Genomic DNA, 13,835 nt, shown 5'->3' on the forward strand with positions numbered 1-13,835 from the left:
ATTTTGTTGAGGATTTTTGCATCTATATTCATCAGGGATACTGGTCTGTAGTTCTTTTATTATTATTATTATTTTTTGTGGTGACTTTATCTTGTTTTGGTATCAGGGTGATACTTGTCTCATAGAATGAATTCAGAAGTTTTCTTTACTTTTTTATTTTTCAGAATAGTTTGAGAGAAATAGGTATTAACTCTTATTTAAATGTTTGGTATAATTTGCTTGTGAAACCATTTGGTTCTAAAATTTTGTTTGTGGAGAGTTTTTGGTTACTAACTCAATTTCTTTGCTGGTTATTGGTCTGTTCAGCATTTCTTTTTTTTTTCCCCCCTTTTTCAGTTTTGATAATTTGTATGTAACCAGGAATTTATCCATTTCTTCTTGTTTGTCCAATTTGTTGGCATAAAGTTTTGCATAATATTCTCTTATACTTGTTTGTATTTCTGTAGTACTGGTTGTTATTTCTCCTCTCTAATTTGTGATTTTGTTTATTGGTTCCTTTCTCTTTTTTTCTTTTTGATAAGATTTATCCATTTTGTGGATTGTTTCAAAGAACCAGCTCCTGGTTTCATTGATCTGTTCTCTCTTTGGTGTTGTTGCTGTCTGTTTTTTGCATTCAATGTTATGTATTTCTGTTCTAATCTTTATTATTTCCTTCCTCCTACTGGCTTTAGGCTTCATTTGTTTTTCCTAGTTCCTTTTTGGTGTAGGGTCAAGTTGTTTTATTTGAGATTTTTCTTGCTTCTTAAGATAGGCCTGTGCTGCTATATACTTCCCACTTAGGACCAAGTTTGCTGTATCCCAAAGATATTGGAATGTTATGTTTTCATTTTCATTTGTTCCCATGTATTTTTTAAATTTCTTCTTTGATTTCATGTTTGATTGATTCATTGTTTAGTAGCATGTTGCTTAACCTCCATGTGTTTGTGGTATTCCCCAATTTTTTCTTGTGGTTGACTTCAAGTTTCATAGTGTTGCAGTCAAAAATATGCATGGTATGATTTCAGTCTTTTTGTACTCATTGAGGCTTGATTTGTCACCCAGTATGTGATATATTCTGGAAAATGTTCTATGTGCATTTGTAAAGAATGTGTATTCTGCTGTTTTAGGATGGAATGAGCTGCATATATTTGTTAAATCCATCTGGTCCAATGTTTCATTCAAAACCACTGTTTCCTTGTTTATTTTCTGTTTAGATGTTCTGTTCACCAATGCAAGTGGGGTGTCAAAGCCCCTATTACCATTGTATTAGTATTAATTATTTCCTTTATGTTTGTTATTAACTCTTTTATGTATTTCAGCACTCCTATTTTGGGTGCATAAATATTTAAAATTGATATATCTTCTTGTTGGATTTTCTCCTGTATTAATATATATTGTCTTTGTCTTTGTTACAGACTTTGTTTTAAAGACTATTTTGTGTGATATAAGTATTGCCACTGTGGCTTTCTTTTGACATCCATTTACATGATAAATATTTCTCCATCCTCTCACTTTCAATCTGTGGGTATTTTTAGTTTTGTCTAAAATGAGTCTCTTGTAAGCAGAATATAGATGAGTCTTATTTTTTTATCCATTCTGTCATCATATTTCTTTTTTAAGCTTTTAGTCCATTTACATTCAAAGTAATTTTAAAAGATTTTATTTATTTATTTAAGAGAGAGAGGAAGAGAGAGAAAGAGAGAGAGAGTGAGAGCGGGGGAAGCAGCAAATGGAGAGGGATTAGCAGACTCCATACTGAGGATACTTAGCACAGACACCAACATGGAGCTTGATCTCACAACCCTGAGCCATTCCTGAGTTGAAATCATGAGCTGGTCACTTAACTGACTGAGCCATCAAGGTGCCCCCAAAATAGTTATTGATGGATATGTGTTTATTGCCATTTTGTTACTTTATTTGTTGTTGTTTTTGTAGATTTTCTGTGTTCCTTTCTGTTCTGTCTCTCTTTCATGGTTTGCTGGAGTTTTTTAATGATATATTTTGGTTTCTTACTTTTTATTTTTTTGCATATCTATTACTGCCTTTGTTTAAAACAATGAACACCTTTATTACATGATCAAAGATAAGAGGTAGGAAGATTTATTTGCCTTTATGAGCTTTTTTTTTTTTCCTCTCAGATGCGAGTCTACCTCCTTCTCATCTAGCACATAGCTATCTGCCTGGCCACACTGGCCTGTTTTTGAAGTGATGCATGCAAGAAGCTTGCCATCCTGAAACTGCTCTTCCAGAAAACTGCTAATTTTGGCATTTTCCCCATTTAATTATATTTCTCTTGAATTTTTTGAGTTTTTTTTTTAATTTTTTCCTCCTTGGGCTTCAGCTTGGCCCCCTTCTTGTGGCCCAGGTGTGGTGCATAGCAGAACTGATACCACTGTACTCACAGTGTCAATGAGCATGATACAGTTCTTCACCAGGGTCTTGTGTGTGGACTAATTCCTTGTTGGATGCACTGTAGACAAATCAATAATCCTTGTTTTACAAGTACAACAGTCAGAGCCCCAGACAAAGTTCCCCACATCCAGCCTCAAAGCATGGCTCTTCTTGTTGACTCCCAAAATGTGGACTGTATGAATGTGGTAGGGACCAATCTTAGTGTTGACAGTGAGGTATCCTTGCTTATAATTTTACTTTTTGTGGTAGGGCTTTCTTTTGTCCCAAGTGGTGTGATGTTTGTGATAGTTGTCCTGAGAGAGTCCCATCACCTGGCACTAGCTGCAAAAGAAGTATTGCTGTTTTTTGATTTGTGGTTACCATTCAGCTTACATATAATATCTTCTGGATATAGCAATCTATATTAACTAGATAGTTGCTTATTTTTGAACTCACTCTTTACTCTTTTCCCCTTCATGGTTCAGATATTTGGTATCATCTTTTACATCCTTTTACTTTGTGCTTCTAATTTTTCTTATTCTTACTTAGTTTCACTTGTTTTCCACTCATAGAGACCCCCATAACATTTATTGTAGGGCTGTTTTGTTGGTCATGGATTATTTTAAGTATGTTTATCTAGGAAACTATATCTCCTATTCTGAATGATATCCATGTTGAATAGAGTATTCTTGGCTGCATATTTTTCCTTTCAGCACTTCAAATACATTATGCCACTCACTTCTGGCCTTCAAAGCTTCTGCTGAAATAGCTGAAATCATTATGGGGTTTCTTTTGTATGTAACTCTCTTCTTTCTCTTACAATCTTTAAAATGATCTCTGTGCTTCCTGAATCTGGATCTATTTCCCTCCCAAGATTTAGGAAATTTTCACATATTGTTTCTTCAAATACATTTTCTGCCCACCTTTCTCTCCCCTCCTTCTGGGATCCCTATAATGCTATGCTTGATGGAAGAACCAATTCTCAAAGTTTATTCTCATTATGCAGTATTTGTTTGTCTCTCACATGCTCAGTTTCATTATTTTCAATTACTCTATCTTCCAGACCACTGATATGTTCCTCTGCTTTCTGTCACATATTATTTATTCCATCTATTATATTTTTTGATTTCATTTATTGAGTTCTTCATCTCTGATATGTTATTTTTTATCTCTTTGTCAAGGGTCTCACTGATGTCCTCCACCCTTTACTGAAGTCCAGTGAGTATCTTTATTTTTCCACGTTTTCTGATGTTATAATTTAAATTCCAGTTAGTTAACATACAACGAAATATTAATTTTAGGTTTACAATACAGTGATTAACCCTTCCATATAACACCCACTACTCATCACAACAAGTGCACCCCTTAGTCCCCATCACCTATTTAACCTATCTCTCTGCCCACTTCCCTTTTGGTAACCATCATTTTGCTTTCTATACTTAAGAGTCTGTTTCTTGGATTGCCTCTCTCTCTTTATTTTTCCCTTTTGCTTGTTTGTTTTGTTCCTTAAATTCCACATATGCATGAAATCATATGGTATTTTCATATGGTATTTGTCTTTCTCTGATCAACTTTTATCACTTAGCATAATACTTTACTTCTATCCATGTCATTGCAAATGGCAAGATTCATTCTTTTTTTCTTTGTGGCTGAGTAATATTCTATATACATATTATATATATAATACATATATAATATTCTATATATGTGCATTATATAGATATATAGATATAGATTAGATATAGATATAGATTTGCCACTTACTCTTTATCGATTCATCATGGGTGCACATTTGGGCTCTTTCTATAATTTGACTATTGTTGATAATGATGCTATAAACATTAGTGTTTGTGTCTCTTTGAATCAGTGTTTTTTAACCTTTAGGTAGATACGTGGTAGTGCAATTGTTGGGCCATTGGGTAGTTGTATTTTTAACTTTTTAAGGAAGTTGCGTACTCTTTTACAGAGTGACTGCAACAGTTTGCGTTCCCATTAACAGTGCAAGAGGGTTTCCCTTTCTCCCCATCCTTGCTGGCACCTCTTGTTTCTTGTGTTGTTGATTTAAGCCATTCTGACAAGTGTGAGCGGATGTCTCACTATAGTTCTATTTCCTTGATGATGAATGAAGTTGAACATCTTTTCATTTGTCAGTTGGTCATCTAGGTATCTTCATTTGAAAAATATCTATTCATATCTTCTGCACATTTTTAATTGAATTATTCATTTTTTAGGTGTTGAGTTTTATAAGTTCTTTTTATATTTATAACCCTTTATCAGATATGCCATTTCCAAATATCTTCTACCATTTACAGGTTACCTTAGAGTTTGATTTTTTTTTCTCTCAACTGTGCAGAATCTTGTTATTTTGATGAAATCCCAATAGTTTATTTTTGTTTTTGTTTTCCTTGTCTCCAGAGACATATCTAGGAAGAAGTTACGATGGCCTAGGTAAAAGCTGTTACAGCCAGTGTTCTTCTCTTGGATTTTTATGGTTTTAGGTCTCACATTTAGGTCTTCCATCCATTTTGAATTTATTTTTATGTATCATGTAACAAAGTGGTCCCGTTTCATTCTTTTGCATATTGCTGTCCTATTTTCCCAACACCATTTGTTGAAGAGACTCTCTTTTTCTAATTGGACATACTTTCTTGCTTTGTTCTTTAACTATACTATACTATACTATACTATAGTTGTGGGTTTAATTCTGAGTTTTGTATTCTCTTCCACTGGAATGTGTCTATTTTTGTGCCAGTACCATACTGTTTTTATCATTACAGCTTTTTAATATAACTTGAAGTTTGGATTGCAATGCGTCCAACTTCTCTTTTCTTTTTTTTTTCAAGGCTGCTTTAGCTGATTCAGGATATTTTGTAGTTCCATATAAATTTTAGGATTGTTTGTTCTAGCTCTGTGAAAAATGCTGGTGGTATTTTAATAGGGTTTGCATTAAGTGTGTAGACTGCTTTGGGTAGTATAGATATTTTACCAATATTTCTTCTTCCAATTTATGAGCATGGGATGTTTTCCCATTTCTTTGTTTCACTTTCAATTTCTCTCATTAGTGTTTTACAGTTGTCAGAGTACAGTTCTTTCATCTTTTTAGTTAGTTTTATTCCTATTCCTAGGTATCTTATTGTTTTTGGTGCAACTGTAATGGGATTGATTCCTTAATTTTCTTTCTGCACTTTCATTATTAGTGTATAGAACTTCAACATATTTCTGAACATTGATTTTATATCCTATGAGTTTACTAAATTCATTCATCATTTCTTGAAGTTTCTTGTGGTGTTTTTTGTGTTTTCTATATAAAATATCATGTTATCTGCTAATAGTGAAGGTTTTACTTTTTCCTTAGAGATTTGGATGGCTTTTATTTCTTTTTATTGTCTGATTGTTGTGGCTAGGACTTCCAGTACTATCTTGAACAACAGTGGTGGGAGTGGACATCCCTGTCTTTTTCCTGACCCTGGAGGTGAAACTTTCAGATTTTTCCCCATTGAGAATGATGTTAGCTGTGAGTTTTTCATAGATGGCCTTTATGATATTGAGGTATGTTTCCTTTAACCCGACAGTTTTTTTTTTTAATCATGAATGGATGTTGTACATTGTCAAATGCTTTTTCTGCATCTATTGAAAGGATCATAACGTTCTTATCCTTTCTTTTATTAATGTGATGTATGATACTGATTTGCAAATACTGAACTACACTTGGAGCCCAGGAATACATCACACTTGATTATGGAAAGTGATTCTTTTAATTTACTGCTGGCTTCACTTTGCTAATATTTTATTGAGAATATTTGCAACCCTGTGCATCAGGGATATTAGCCTGTAATTCTCTTTTTGATGTAGTCTTTATCTGGCTTTGGTATCAGGGTAATGCTGACATCATAGAATGAGTTTGGAGAAGTTCTACTTCCATTTCTATTTTTTGGATCATTTTGAGAAGAATAGGTATTAATCTTCTTTAAATGATTAGTAGAATTCTCCTTTGAAGCTATCTGGCCTTTGACTTTTGTGTTTTGGGAGTTTTTGATTATTGACTCAATTTCTTTGCTGGTTATCTGTCTGTTCAAATTTCCTATTTATTCCTATTTCATCTTTGGTAGTTTATATGTTTCTAGGAATTTATCCATTTATTCCGTGTGTTCAATTTGTTGACATATGGTTTTTCATAATGTTTCCTTATAATTGTATTTCTGTGGTGTTGGTTTTTATTTCTCCCCCCTCATTTGTGAATTTATTTATTTGGGTCCTTTATCTTTTCTTTTTGATAATTCTAGCTAGAGGTTTATCAATTTTATTAATTCTTTTTCACAAAACCAGATCCTGATTTCATGGGTCTGTTCTATTAGTTTTTTAGCCTCTATATCGTTTATTTCTGCTCTGAACTTCCTTCCTTTCACTTGTTTCGTGTTTCTTTTTGTAGTCCTTTAGATACAACATGAGAATGTTTATTTGAGATTTCTCTTGCTTCTTGAGGTAGCCCTTTATTGCTCTATATTTCCCTCATAGAACCGCTTTTGCTGTATCCCTAAGAGTTTGGATCATTGTATATTTATTTTCATTTGTGTCCATGTATTTTTTAACTTCTTCTTTGATTTTCTGGTTGATCCATTCATTGTTGAGTAGTATGTTGTTTAACATCTATGTATTTGTGATCTTTCTAATTTTTTTCTTGTGGTTGACTTATAGTTTCATCATGCTGTGATTAGAAAAGTTTTATGGTGTGTACTCAGTCTTTTTGTATTTGTTGAGGCCTAATTTGTGACCTCACATTTGATCTATTCTGGAGAATGTCCCATGTACACTTGAAAAGAATGTGTATTCTGCGGTTTTTAAGCTGGACAGTACTGAATATATCTATTAAGTCCATCTGATCCAGTGTGTTATTCAAAACCATTGTTTCCTTTTTGATTTTTTTGTTTAGATGATGTGTCAATTGATGTTACTGGGGTGTTAACCTCTCCTACTATTTTTGTGTTATCTTCAGTTTGCTCCCTAGTGTTTGGACTACTAAGTCCATCTGATCCTGTGTGTCATTTAAAGCCATTGTTTCCTTTTTGATTTTTTGTTTAGATGATGTGTCAATTGATGTAACTGGGGTATTAAGCTCTCCTACTATTATTGTGTTATCCTCAATTAATTCTCTAATGTCTGTTATTGTTTTGTATATTTGTGTGCTTCTATATTGGGGAGATAAATATTTACAATTGTTAGATCTTCTTTCTTGATTGTCCCCTTTGTTATAATATATGTCCTTCTTTTATTAAAGGTTTTATTTATTTATTTGACACACAGAGAGAAACAGCGAGAGAGGGAATATAAGCAGGGAGAGTGGGAAAGAGAGAAGCAGGTTTCCTGATGTGTAGGGAGCCTGATGCAGGGCTTGATCCCAGGATCTTGGGATCATGACCTGAGCCGAAAACAGATGCTTAATGACTGAGCCACCCAGGAGCCCCAATAGTGCCCTTCTTTATCTCTTGTTACAGTCTTCATTTTAAAGTCTAGTTTGTCCCATGTACGTATTGCTACTCTGGCTTTCTTTTGACATTCATTTGTGTGATAAAAACTTCTTCATCTCCTCACTTTCTATTTACAGGTGTCTTTAGGTCTGATATGAATCTCTTGTCAGCAGAATTTGGATGAGTCTTGGTTTTTTTAATCCATTCTAATACCTTATGCCTTTTGATTGGATCACTTAGCTCATTTGCATTCAAAATAATTATTGATAGATAGTTATTTAGTGTCATTTTGTTACTTGTTTTCTCATTTCTGGAGATTTTCCCTGATCCTTTCTTGTCTTTGTCAATTTTGGCCTCTCCTTTCCACTCAAAGAGTTTCCATTAATATATCTGGCAGGGCTTTTCTGGGGTCATGAACTCCTTTAGTTTTTGTCTGGGAAACTTTTTACCTCACCTTCTTTTATGAATGGTAGTGTTGCTGGATAGAGTATTCTTGGCTGCATATTTTTCTCTTTCAGCACTTCAGCTATAGTATTCCTTTCTCTTCTATCTTTCCACGTTTCTGTTGAGATATGTCCAGGTAGCCTTATGGGTTTTCCCTTGTAAGTTAATGACTTATTTTCCTCTTTTAATTTTTTGTTGTCGTTGTTTATCACTGTATTTTGTAAATTTAATTACAATATGTCTTGATGTTGGCCTGTTTTTGTTGATTTTGATGGGAGTTCTTTATTCCTCTTGGATCTGTATGACTTTTTATTCCCCAGATTGGGGAACTTTTCAGCTATTTTTTCTTCAAATATATTTTCTACATCATTTTCTCTGTCTTCTTCATTTTAGACTCCTACAGTACAAATGTTATCACATGTAATATAGTTACTGATTTCCTTAACTGTATTCTCATGTTGCATAATTCTTCTCTCTTTTGTTCAGTTTCATTATTTCCCATTATTTTCTTTTATGTGATGAATTTTTTCCTCTGCTTCTTCCAGCATCCTGTTAATTGCATCAAGCTTGTTTCTAATCTCATTTATTGCATTTTTCATTTCTGATTAGTACTTTTTAAGCTTTTTTAAATCTCTGTGGTAAGGGTCTAATTCATTTCTTATACTCTTCTCTCAAGGCCAGTTAGTAACCTTCTGATTATTGCTTTAAATTCCATCTTGCTTGTAACTAATATCTGTTTCAACTAGAACTTTGGCCATGAACTTATTTTGTTTTCATTTGGGATAATTTTCTCTGTCTCTGCTTTCTTCTCTGTGTTAGAAAAGTCAGTTATGTCTGCTTCTCTGGAAAGTAATGACCTTTGGAAAATGAGTTCCTGTAGTGCCCAGGACCTGGCACTTCAAGGAGTGCCTCCAGTGTGTGTTGCTGCCCTGTGCTGTTGTGTTTTTGGCTGCTCTTTCCTTCAGGCCAATTGTCTGCAGAGATCCTCATTGCCTGCTGTCAATATTTTCTGATCCCTTGCATGAATGTGGTGTGTTTTAAATAGGTGAGTTCTGGTCTGCTTGTTAATGAGACTTACCACCTCTTCCACCAGAAACTAAGGCCCTCAGAACTCTCTGGTTGGCTGAGGTGGTGTGGACAAGAGTTTTTGCTTGTCTTCTTAGGGAGGGGTCCTCTGGGCTGGGACTGAGGCAAGCTTGACTTAAGAAGGTAGTCTAGGGGCACCTGGGTGTCTCAGTGGGTTGGAGCCTCTGCCTTCAGCTCAGGTCATGATCTCAGGGTCCTGGGATCGAGCCCCACATCGGGCTCTCTACTTGGTGGGTAGCCTGCCTCCTCCCCCTCTCTGCCTGCCTCTCTGCCTACTTGTGATTTCTGTCAGTCAAATAAATTAAAAAAAAAAAAAAGAAGAAGAAGAAGAGGAAGAAAGGTAGTCCAGCCTGAGCTCAGGAAGGTAGGGCTTGGTCTAAACAAGTAGGCAGCCAGTGTTAGTGTTGGTCTGCTTCCTGCAGGTGGCTCTGTACTTACGCTGAGGGGTAAGAGACTTAAATTGTGCCAGCCACCTGCTTTGTTCCTGGAGAGGCATCTCCATAAATGGTACCTCTCAGGGACATGCTTCAAGAAGAGTGAATAATCTCCCGCCTATGTGCCCCAGTTGTTCTTCAAATTGCTGCTTCCACACTGTCTGCTTCTGAGTTGTTTTCCTGCTTTCTCTCTAGAAAGAGGGCAGTGACCTCCAGGTGTATCTCAGTCAAGCTTGCTGACCTTTACAATTCTAGACTTTAAGCCCTAATGGTTGCAGGAATTCACAAAGTTCATCCTTATTCATTTTCCAAGCCAGTAGCTTTGAGGACACATCCCCTTTTTGTGTTCCCCTGTGTGCTCCTCTCTCTCTCTCTCTCTTACCCTTCTCAGTGACTATGGATTCCTCCCCTCTGCAGCACCCATGATCCATTTCTGCCCTAAACCATGTCTCTGCACTACCTAAGCTCTTCAATGTGACCTCTTCTCTTCCTTTTGTTGTGGAGATTGTTCTGTGAGTCTTCAGATTGATTTCTGGGGGGCATTTAGGATGGTTTGATAGTTATCTAGTTGTGTCCATAGGCCTAGAAGAACCTAGGGTTCTCTTATTCCTTCAGTGTTCCAGTACGTATCTTTGTGATGATTACTTTAAATTCTGCATGAGGCATATCACTTATTTCTCTTTGGTTAAATCTCCTGTTGTGATTTTGTTATGTTCTTTCATTTGGGAAATATTCTTCTGTCTCCTCATTGTGTCTACTTCTTTGTGTGTTTCTTTGTTTTAGGGAAGTTAGCTATGTCTTCTGCTCTTGAAAGTAGTGGCTTTATGAAGAAGAGGTCCTGTAGTGCCCTGAATTGCAGTATTCCCTGTTCACTAGAACCTGTCACTTTATGAGAGCTTTCCATGTGTGTTGCTTATGTCACGCTATTGTGTCTGAGTCACTTTTCCTTTCAGTCCAGATGTCTGGACTGACTTTTCCTGTTACGAGTTGTGTTCGCTCTCTGCAATGTTAGTGAGATCCAGGCAGGATGGCTCTGTTAGGGCATGACAGTAGAAGGGCTCTGGGTTGGGGTGCCAGTATTTGGAAAATTCACAATGAGCTGTTAGTCCTAGGTGATTCCCTGAAGCACAGCAGGTGCAGGCATATTGCACAGTAGTCCAGGGGCCCATAGACTTTTGTGCACAGTGGCTGAGCCCAGTGTCTACATCTGGTGGGTGGTTGTGCCGTGTGGTGTCTGTGTGCGTGGTAGCTAGGCATGGAGTGTGGTGGTTGAGGAAAGTCACATCTGTGTGCAGCTGCTGGGTGGGGTGGGCAGCATTAACAAAAATTGTTCTGATCCCACAATTCAGGAGAACTTGTGGGCATGGCCCTCTGCCAGCAGTTTGGGTAGCAAGTGTCTGCTGTGCTGCCTTTGCCGGTGGCTTTGTGATTATGCTGGGGGTTGGGGGATAAAAATGATGACTGCCAGCTCTTTTGTTCCCAGAGAAGTCCCCCAACATACTTTGAAATCTGTATAAACAGATCTCCCTCCCGTTGTGCAAGTTGTTCTTTTTAGGTTGTCTCTTTTTGAGCTGTTGTTTCTTTAATGGTGGAGACCTGGCTAAGAAGCCCTTATGGCTCACCCAGTGCTGATTCCACTGACTTTTAAAGCTCCAGTTTCCAAGTCCCACTGGTTATAGAAACTCACAGAATTCAGCCCCTCTGGTTTTCAAGACTAGATATTTGTTTTTCTTGTGTGGGTTCCCTGGTGCTTTTTCCTCTCAGGGATGGCAGTTCCCTCCTTCCTACATGCAACTCCTGACCACCATTTCTGACCTTCCGAATCTATCTGATGTGGCTTCCTCTCCACATTTAGTTGTGGAGTTTGTTCTGCTAGTCTTTGGATTGATTTCTGGTTTATTAATTTGTATATGGATGATATCTAGTTGTAAACATAGGATGTTTAGTGTCTTACTCTGCCATCTTCCTGGCACCTATCTGAGGATTTGAATAGTTTCTGTTCATTTCTCTTTGGTGTATTTCTGTATAATATAAGCATTTTCATTAGAATAGAGCACATTCCTTCCTTGGGAGTGATGATTGGGTTGTCATATTTTTGCATTACATTGACACAAAAGAAGAATGCATATGGTGAAATCAGTGCAGATGATGACCGCAGAGAATACAAAACTGAAATTAGAAAATCAGTTGGCATCATATGATTTTCCCATTGCAATGAGAACATTTTTGCAAAAGGGGGTTTGCACACATATTGTCTACCTAATTAATACATTCTTTATGCCTTTTTGTAAATAATTGTACAAGTCCACAATTTTCATGAAGAATTGAAGAATGCCTATTTATTATTGTAAACTATTTCTTATCACAATGGTCATATATACAAACATATATATGTTTATGTATATACACATATATATGTGTGTGTATATATACGTACATATATATACACATATATATGTGTATGTATATATACATATATATATGAGTGTATATACATATATATATATGAGTGTATATATACTTATATACACACACATACACATATATACACACATATATACACATATGTGTATATATACATATGTGTATATATGTGTGTATATACACACATATGTATATATACATATATGTGTACTATATGTACTATATGTATATAGTATATAGTATATATATGGATATATGTGTGTGTATGTTTGTGTGTGTGTGTGTATATATATATATTTACATAGTATATATATTTAAATGATATTTGGATGTCTTGTTCATTTATAGGGCTGGCAAGAAATGCTTGGTAATGGTAAAATAAAGCCATGATTAACTGAAAAATACTTTAAATCTGTAATTAAATTTCTCTGTGGAATTCTATTTATCTTTAAGGAGGACATGGCATGATAATATAATTCAAGAAATATCTTGAAATCAGTACTCATTTCATTCCAATTTTATTTGTTTTCTGCATCTCTAGTATGGCACAATGGTTATGTTCAGAGTAATGACTATAAGCTGTAGTAAGATTTCTGCTTATCTGAGAAAAATCCCTTTTTGTTATAAACTTGTATTTACAAACTAGGAAATTGTTCATATTTTGGAATGTTATTAAACCACAAGACTTTAAGAATTATTTAAATTGTCACTTTTGAGCAGATTTTGATGGTAAAACTCAGTTACAGACACTAGCCATAATATCCTATTCCTTGAACAATCCTGTTACCTATTGTACTTTGAGAAACATGTTAACTATCTTTCAACCCATTATATATCTATAAATATATTTTCATGTATATGATAATATTCAAAGAACTGTACTGGGCATTATGGGAATATATGTAGGCACAGAATTAGATCCTCCCTGGCTCTTGATGAATCTAGTGGGAGAAATGGCACATGCTTGTATGTATTTGTTACTTCAATAAAACAGAAGAAGTACAAATGCCTTAAGACAGGTATAGATAAAGATGGGGGATAACAGTAGAGAGGTCATAGAGGGACAAAGATTTTGTCTGTTAAGAATAGGAAGACCAACAATGAATTGAAATGACTAAAAGTCAAAATCTCCTAATAAAAAAAGAAATATGTAGTATTTTTAAAGGTTTTATTTATTTGAGAGAGAGAAAGAGCACAAGAGTGGGGGGAGGGGTAGAGGAAGAAGGAGAAGTGGACTCCTCACAGAGCAAGGAGCCTGATGCGGGGCTCTATCCCAGCACACTGAGATCATGACCTGAACTGAAGGGAGCTGCTTAATTGACTGAGCCACCCAGGCACTCCAGAAATATATACTATTAAGAACAGAGCTGGATTCAGTATTTTCTTGGCTTCTAAGTATCTACCAGTCATAATTCAAAACTAAATAATTTTAATAAATTTATATTGCCATTTTTCTCTGTAAGAAAGAATATGGATAGTTTTTCTCAGGGATTTTCCATGACAGTATTTTTTACTCTAGTGAAAATATAAAACTTGAAATATAGTACAGTTTAAAGTTCACATAGACAAATAGCAAAATATTTGATAATATCATAAAATTCCAACAAATTAG

General features: G+C 35.4%; 1 protein-coding gene and 1 pseudogene across 4 annotated transcripts in view; one reads left to right on the forward strand and one right to left on the reverse strand.

Moving 5' to 3' along the window:
- The window catches only part of DACH2 (dachshund family transcription factor 2), a gene marked incomplete at both ends in the record, with an annotated part of 854,168 nt that overhangs the window by 309,585 nt on the left and 530,748 nt on the right, over positions 1-13,835 (forward strand). The gene's annotated exons all lie outside the window — the stretch shown is intronic.
- Positions 2,049-2,699, reverse strand: LOC308336979 (small ribosomal subunit protein eS8-like; annotated as a pseudogene). The gene has a single exon. The product of its transcript is annotated as a small ribosomal subunit protein eS8-like (transcript).

Source organism: Martes martes, assembly GCF_963455335.1.
Source record: "Martes martes genome assembly, chromosome: X".
NCBI classification, from domain to species: Eukaryota; Metazoa; Chordata; class Mammalia; order Carnivora; family Mustelidae; genus Martes; species Martes martes.